Source organism: Triticum aestivum, chromosome 1B (genome assembly GCF_018294505.1).
Source record: "Triticum aestivum cultivar Chinese Spring chromosome 1B, IWGSC CS RefSeq v2.1, whole genome shotgun sequence".
Classification (NCBI taxonomy): Eukaryota; Viridiplantae; Streptophyta; class Magnoliopsida; order Poales; family Poaceae; genus Triticum; species Triticum aestivum.
The window spans coordinates 195,974,084-195,982,589 of NC_057795.1; positions in this window are offsets into that span (position 1 = coordinate 195,974,084).

Consider the following 8,506-nt stretch of genomic DNA (forward strand, 5'->3'; position numbering starts at 1 on the left):
CCCAGTTATTGAAGAAGTTGTTCCTGATGTGAACGTGCCAGTGCCCAACCCTCCTGTTCATCAAGAGGAGGTTGGAAATGTTGAATCTGCCACCACCAACACCAATGAAGCCGATGACGTTGTCATGGCTAACGCTAATGTGGAGCTTGAACCAACATGTGTGCCTAAAGCTAATGAGGCCACTGCGCCTGAAGCTAATGAGGCCACTGCACCTGAAGCTAATGAGGCAACTGCTCCCGAAGCACCTGTTGTGCAGCCTGAAGCCTCAGTTGTTGCCACTGCTCCTGTTCCGCCACCAAGGCCTCATACAATTGAGCAAGCATATAGTCATGGTCAGCTAACCACTGTTCGATGGCCCATTCTGGTACCTCCGCCTACTGCCTCTGGACCTCAATTTGATTATCATGTTGAGCATAGGCCTCAGGTCCAGAAGCCAAAGCCAAGACTGCCAAGGTTTCCAGGTACTGCAAACTCACTAGGGTCTTCAATGCTAATGGCTTCAAAAGCCAAAATACCTTCTTTGACAGCCCCAAGAACCCCTACTCCAAACCAAGGATATCATCAGATCGGTTCTGGAGCTATCAGCAGAGAAGCTATTACTCCTGCATTCTAAATGATCAAGGGCGCATTTTCCCTCATATGCGCCTTGACACTGAAGCCATTGCTAGACTGCCATGCTTAGAAGAAGCACTTGATTGCTTTCGTGATGCTGGTCTGCTCAACTTTGTGACAGACAAAGAACACTGGAATGAAGAGCTATTGCTTCAATTCTATGCTACTCTACACATTCGCGGCTACAACAGAGATATCAAGACATGGGTCCTCGAGTGGATGACCGGAAACGTTCATCATGAAGCCAAAGCTCTTGACATCATTGAGCTTACAGGGCTAGCCACTCCTGGAGAGCTATATGAACCTGATTGTCAGCTACACCGCAATGCATCGGAGAGCATCTTCCATAAGCCAGAACCCAACATGAGCCAGATGTTGAGCATGATGAAGCCCTTGCCATCTGACGCTGAATATCCAACAGAGTTCTTTGTTGAAGACCTTGAGTATCTGCCACGCACAATATATCATATTATCAGGCGAACTCTATGGCCTATCAAAGGACATTCATCAGCGGCCAAGCTTGAAGGAGCTATGAAGACTTTGGTCTTCTACATTCTCAATGGCATCAGCTTCAATACTCAAGAATTCTTCATCAGGCAACTTGCTGCTTCTGGATCTGATTTATTTGGTCTGAAGTTTTATGCTCCATGGGTCATGCGCCTCATCAAGCAACACTCATCTATCAACTATCAACCATCTGCTCGCAATCATCTGATCTTTTTACCAGAGGTTGATATGTCAGTTGAAGCCATATACTCTGACCCTGCCAAGAAGCCTCTTTGTCTTCAGAATGCCGAGCACCAAAGCTTCACTCAACCATTGAAGGTGTTCAAGCAGCAACACAAATCTATCCATTGGCTGGAAATACTCGTTTGCCTCATCGAGCACCTACTGAAGCCACTGAAAGCACCATTTCCCAAAGGCCTCGGAAGCGTTCTCGCATTCTCAATGACCGAGAACTTCTTCTGGCCCTTCATCAGAAACAGGATAAACATCACTTTTGGCTCAAGAGACAGATGCAAAGCCTCTTGGTGGATGTCAATCGCATTCGAAACCTTGCCACCAAGAATGCATTTGTTGCTCATGAGACTTGCCGGCGATCATGGAAGAGCTTGACCCTGCTTAGTGCTGAAGCAGATCTTCAAGACGATGGCTTCAATGAAAGATTCCAGTTTGACTCCACTCCTCCACGGACTGCTATCCTACGTCGCACTCCATCTCTTGAAGACTCTGAATATTCTTCCTCCACGGAAACTGTCAATGCCAGAGTGATCAATGATGAAGATGATGCTACTTCACCACCTCCTACTACTGCACGCATCGACACTGCACCAAGTTCGTCTGCACCGCCAACCAACGACGATAACCCTGCTGCTTCACCTACTCATGAGGACGAGTAGATGCTCTATGTCTTCAAACCTTTTTGGTCCTTACTGACAAAAGGGGGAGAAGCGTATGAGTTGACAGTCTTCAAGCGGGTTCATATGGGCGGTTGCATTATATTTTGCCTTGTGCTTACAACTCTTGCTTTTTAAAACATTTGGTTCTTTGAGTTGTAACACCTAAATTTGATGGTCGTCTTCTACTTATTTGCTTTACTGTGATGCGATGATAAATTCCGCATGTGCGATGATAACTTCCGCACTTAGATCATTCTGCAGACGTCCATTTTTCATTATGCATGTCATTCTACTTGCTATATCATTTCATGCATGATGAATTATCTTCATAAGTTGAAGTGGATCTCCACAAGTACAACCTGCCATGTGCATTTGCATTCCAAAAGCAAATTACTTATATGCACATCTTCAGGGGGAGCCCTTGCTACTTATGAAGACAGTTCCCTATCCTTTACAATTTCACATACTTTATCCCTGTTGAAAAATTCAACCAGTTCGTCATCAATCACCAAAAAGGGGGAGATTGTAAGTGCATCTAGTGCCACCCCTAGTTGGTTTTGGAGTATTGACGACAAAGTTGGTTGAGGGACTAATGCGTTTGTGAGAATTGCAGGATAATGCAGGTAGTGTCCCTCATTGATTCGGTTTACCTACCGGAGATGACCCCTAAAAATGTATGAAGACATTGAAGACAATGGTGGTATGAGAAGATATTCATATTGAAGACTATGACATGAGAAGACACTGCGTGAAGACTGTGGAGTGCGAAGACTGTGTGGTTTCGTTGTTTCCTTTTCTTCTTTGTTGAGTCATAGGAACCACCGTACTGTTAAGTGGGGTCCAAGTGAACTAAGTCAGAGTGACTGAAGTGATGCTCAACTCAAATCATATGTCTTCGAGCAAAGACAATGAGAGCAAATCTTATCCAGAGCTGGATGAGTCAGCTTTGCTTGTAGCCCAAGTAAAGTTGCCGTGTGTGTTTGAAATCTGACCGTTGGAACACGTGTCAGTTCCTTAGTGACCCAGGGTCATTTCGAACAAATCAGGTCGGGTTGCCTTGTGGCTATAAATAGCCCACCCCCTACACCATAAATTGGTGGCGGCTCAGAGTTAGTGCACGACTTTTGTCGTTTGAGAGCAACCCACCTCGAAGCATTTGAGAGAGAGAAATCCTTGCAAGGACAAAGCCCAAACACCCAGAGCCAAAGAGTGTTAGGCATCACTGAAGTCTTTCTGTCTGTGTGACCTGAAGACTTATTACACTTGAGGACTGTGAATCCTCCAGCCGGTTAGGCGTCGCATTCTGAGCATCCAAGAGTCATTGTGGATTGCCGGTGAACGAAGTATGTGAAGGTTTGGAAGTCTACCTTGAAGACTTACCAGAGTGATTGGGCAAGGACTGGGTGTCCTTAGCTCAAGGGGAATAAGGTGAAGACACGGTCTTCTGAGTTAAATATCAGCCTCCCTAACCAGACGTACAGTTGTCACAGCAACTGGAACTGGTCCAACAAATCCTGTGTCTTCAACAAGCGACTGGTTCTATCCCTTTCCATCCTTTACTTAAGTTTGTCTTCATGAAGTCACTGCCTATATGTGTATCTGTTTGACTTCATTGTTTGACTACTACTGTTGATTGGCTTCATATTATCTTCCATCCTGATCCTTACTACTTAGCTGCTATTAGTCTTGTACTTTCACATCATTGCATATTTGACTATGGCTTGCTTATGGTAGATTATCTTCCGCTGCATATCAACTAGGTCATTTCTGTTGTTTGTCTTCGAAACTTCTAAGTTTTGAAGACTTTCATAAAAATCACCTATTCACCCCCCCCTCTAGTCGATACTAGCACTTTCACAATCATAATATGATATAACAAGATGGTATCTCGTTAGCCCTTTTTGAGACCGCAAAACATAAATGCAGAGCACCTTTAAAGATCAAGGACTGACTAAACATTGGAATTCATGGTAAAAGAGATCCAGTCAAGTCATACCCAATATAAACTAATAGTAATGCATGCAAATGATAGTGTGATCTCCAGCAGGTACCTTTTAATAAGTGGGTGATGACTCAACATAAAAGTAAATAGATAGGCCCTTCGCAGAGGGAAGCAGGGATTTGTAGAGGTGCCAGAGCTCGGTTTTGAAATAGAGATGAATAACATTTTGAGTGGTATACTTTCACTGTCAACGCAAAAACTATGAGATCTCGATATCTTCCATGCTACACACATTATAGGCGGTTCCTAAACAGAATGGTAAAGTTTATACTCCCCCACCACCAACAAGCATCAATCCATGGCTTGCTCGAAACAACGGGTGCCTCCAACTAGCAACAATCCTGGGGGAGTTTTGTTTAATTATTTTGATTTGATTTGATCTTTTTGATCATGGGACTGGGCATCCCGGTTACCAACCATTTTCTCATGAATGAGGAGCGGAGTCCACTCCCCTTGATAATAACCCACCTAGCATGGAAGATACAGACATCCCTAGTTGATACATGAGCTGCTCGAGCATACAAAATAGAATTTCATTTGAAAGTTTGGAGTTTGGCACATACAAATTTACTTGGAATGGCAGGTAAATACCGCATACAGGAAGGTATGGTGGACTCATATGGAATAACTTTGGGGTTTATGGAGTTTGGATGCACAAGCAGTATTCCCGCTTAGTACAGGTGAAGGCTAGCAAAAGACTGGGAAGCGACCAACTGAGAGAGCAACAACAGTCATGAACATGCATTAAAATTAATCAACACTCAGTGCAAGCATGTGTAGGATATAATCCACCATGAACATAAATATCGTGAAGGCTATGTTGATTTTGTTTCAACTACATGCGTGAACATGTGCCAAGTCAAGTCACAAGATCATTTAAAGGAGGATACCACCCTATCATACCACATCACAACCATTTTAATAGCATGTTGGCACGCAAGGTAAACCATTATAAGCTCCTAGCTAATTAAGCATGGCATAAGCAACTATAATCTCTAATTGTGATTGCATACATGTTTATTCATAATAGGCTGAATCGAGAACAATGAACTCATCATATTTACAAAAACAAGAGAGGTCAAGTTCATACCAGCTTCTCTCATCTCGACCAGTCCATCATATATCGTCATTATTGCCTTTCACTTGCACGACCAAACGGTGTGTATAATAATAATAGTGCACGTGCATTGGACTAAGATGGAATCTGCAAGCATTCAATTGAAGGGAGAAGACAAGGTAATATCGGCTCTTGGTTAAATCAACAATCATGCATATGAGAGCCACTAAACATTTTCATTATGGTCTTCTCCTCTCGACCCCCAAAGGAAAGAAAAGAAATAAAACTATTTACACGGAAAAGCTCCCAACAAGCAAAAGAAGAACGAGAAATCTTTTTAGGTTTTCATTTAATTACTACTACAAGCATGGAAGGTAAAATAACTCATTTTTTTTGTTTTTCATAAGGTTTATCGAACACACAAGAAGAAAGCTATAAAAGGAAATTAAACTAGCATGGATAGTACAATGAAAAAGTATGAACACCGACAACTAGAATGCGTGTGTGAACATGAATGTAATGTCGGTGAGAAATACGTACTCCCCTAAGCTTAGTCTTTTGGCCTAAGTTGGTCTATGGCCATGGATAGCCTGACTGATATCCGAAGTTGTAACTGGGGTCGTACTGAGATGCGGCAGCCAATGCCTCCTGAGCAGCGGCATGGCGGCGAGCTGCCTCCGTCCTCCTCTCGTACTTGGTTGCCTCCTCCCTGGTTACAACATATCTTCTTTTTTCCTGGTAATCAAAAAGGGCAGGAGCAGGGAGAGTAACATGGACAGCGCAACGTCTGTCAAAGATTAGTCGATACTGGAGGAATTGTTCATTCCTCTCAAGAAAATGATGACTGACCATAGCATTATAATCTAAATAAGCAGGAAGCAACTCCCTATCACCCTCACGTGGAGGTATACCAAGATAATTAGCAATACGGGTCGCATAAATCCCTCCAAACAAATCTCCAGATAAACCATTATTATGCAACCTACATGCAACAATTGCCCCCAAGTTGTAATCTTTATTACCTAATACAGCACTCTTGAGGACACAAAGATCAGGAACACTCATGTGACATGCTTCATCCTTACCGTTAATGCATCTACCAATGAAAATAGCAAAATAATGTATAGCAGGAAAATGAATGCTCCCTATGGTAGCTTGTGATATATCTCTAGATTCTCCCACAGTGATACTAGCAAGAAAGTCTTTATATTCAGATTTACGGGGTTCATTAACACTACCCCACTGCAGGAGTTTGCAAGCAGTAGTTAAATATTCTAGTTCCATGGTATATGATTGATCGTAAATATCAAACAGGACACTTTGAGAATTACGCGAAGATGAAAATTTAAACCTTCTCACGAATGAATCATTCAAATAGTAGTACTGAGGACACTTATCTTGCATGAAGTCCTCAAGATCGGCATTACACACATATGCATCGAATTCATCCTTGATGCCTGCATTTACCATAAACTCTTCTGACGGCCATTCACAAGGCCGCACGTCAGCTTCCCTTGGTGGTTCATCATCTTGCTCACGCATTGCGCGCCTGGGTCCTTTCTTTGTTGAGGAACCACCTTGGTACATTTTCCTAGACATAATTCTTCCTCTGAAAAATTGCTGAAATTTTTAGTAACTCAAAATAAAAGTGAATCAAACTCAACAAGATTGATAGCGACTACCCCAACAAGTGCCTAGAGCCTATATCATGCATTAGAATTACTTGGGACCTCATAAATTTGACATGCAAGCTCAAGAACAGGGTCACCTAGGCAGCAAAAATTTGCAATGAATAAAGCACTATAACAAAAACTAATTGGACCATTGGAGGAGTCACATACCAAGGAACAATCTCCCAAAGCAGTTTTGTGAATGGAGCTATGAGCAAGGAGATCGAAAATCGCAGCAAAATGAGCTAGAACTCGTGCTTGAGCTGGATGGGGATTTTTTGGGAGGAATATGGAGTGTGTGGGTGCAGGAATAAGTGGAGGGGGGCCACCGTGGGCCCACGAGGCAGGGGGCGCGCCATGGACCATCGTGGCCAGGTGCTTGCCCTCCCTGCTATGTTCTCAGTGCCTAAAATCCCCAAATATTTCAGAAAAAACCATACTAAATTGGCAGGGTATTTGGAGAACTTTTATTTTTGGGATATTTTCTATTGCAAGGATAATTCAGAAAACAGAAAAATAATACTATTTTTGCTTTATTTATTCTAAATAACAGAAAGTAAAAGGAGGGTACAGAAGGTTGTGCCTTCTAGTTTCATCCATCTCATGATCATCAAAAGGAACCCACTAACAAGGTTGATCAAGTCTTGTTAACAAACTCATTCCGAATAACATGGAACCGGAGAAATTTCGAATAACACTAGGTTACCTCAACAGGGATATGAACATCCCCAATAATAAGAATATCATATTTTTTCTTGACAGTAGGAAGAGGAAATTCAAAACCTCTAATAATGATATTTGGAATTTTTTCCAATAGAATTGATGTTATGAACTTCAGGTTGTTTCCTCGGAAAGTGTACTGTATGCTCATTACCATTAACATGAAAAGTGGCATTGCCCTTGTTGCAATCAATAACAACCCCTGCAGTATTCAAAAAGGGTCTACCAAGGATAATCGACATACTATCATCCTCGGGAATATCAAGAATAACAAAGTCCGTTAAAATAGTAACGTTTGCAACCACAACAGGCACATCCTCACAAATACCGATAGGTATAGCAGTTGATTTATCAGCCATTTGCAAAGATATTTCAGTAGGTGTCAACTTATTCAATTTGAGTCTACGGTATAAAGAGAGAGGCATAGCACTAACACCGGCTCCAAGATCACATAAAGCAGTTTTAACATAGTTTCTTTTAATGGAGCATGGTATAGTTGGTACTCCTGGTTCTCCTAGTTTCTTTGGTATTCCACCTTTAAAAGTGTAATTAGCAAGCATGATGGAAATTTTAGCCTCTGGTATCTTTCCTTTATTTGTAATAATATCCTTCATGTATTTCGCATAAGGATTTACTTTAAGCATATCAGTTAAGCGCATACGTAAGAAGATAGGTCTAATCATTTCAGCAAAGCGCTCAAAATCCTCATCATCCTTATTCTTGGATGGTTTAGGAGGAAAAGGCATGGGTTTCTAAACCCATGATTCTCTTTCTTTACCGTGTTTCCTAGCAACAAAGTCTCTTTTATCATAATGTTGATTCTTTGATTGTGGGTTATCAAGATCAACAGCAGGTTCAATCTCTACATCATTATTATTGCTAGGTTGAGCATCAACATGAACATTATCATTAACATTATCACTAGGTTCATGTTCATCACCGGATTGTGTTTCAGCATCAGAAATAGAAATATCATTGGGATTCTCAGGTGTGTCTACAACAGGTTCACTAGAAGCATGCAAAGTCCTATCATTTTTCTTTTTCT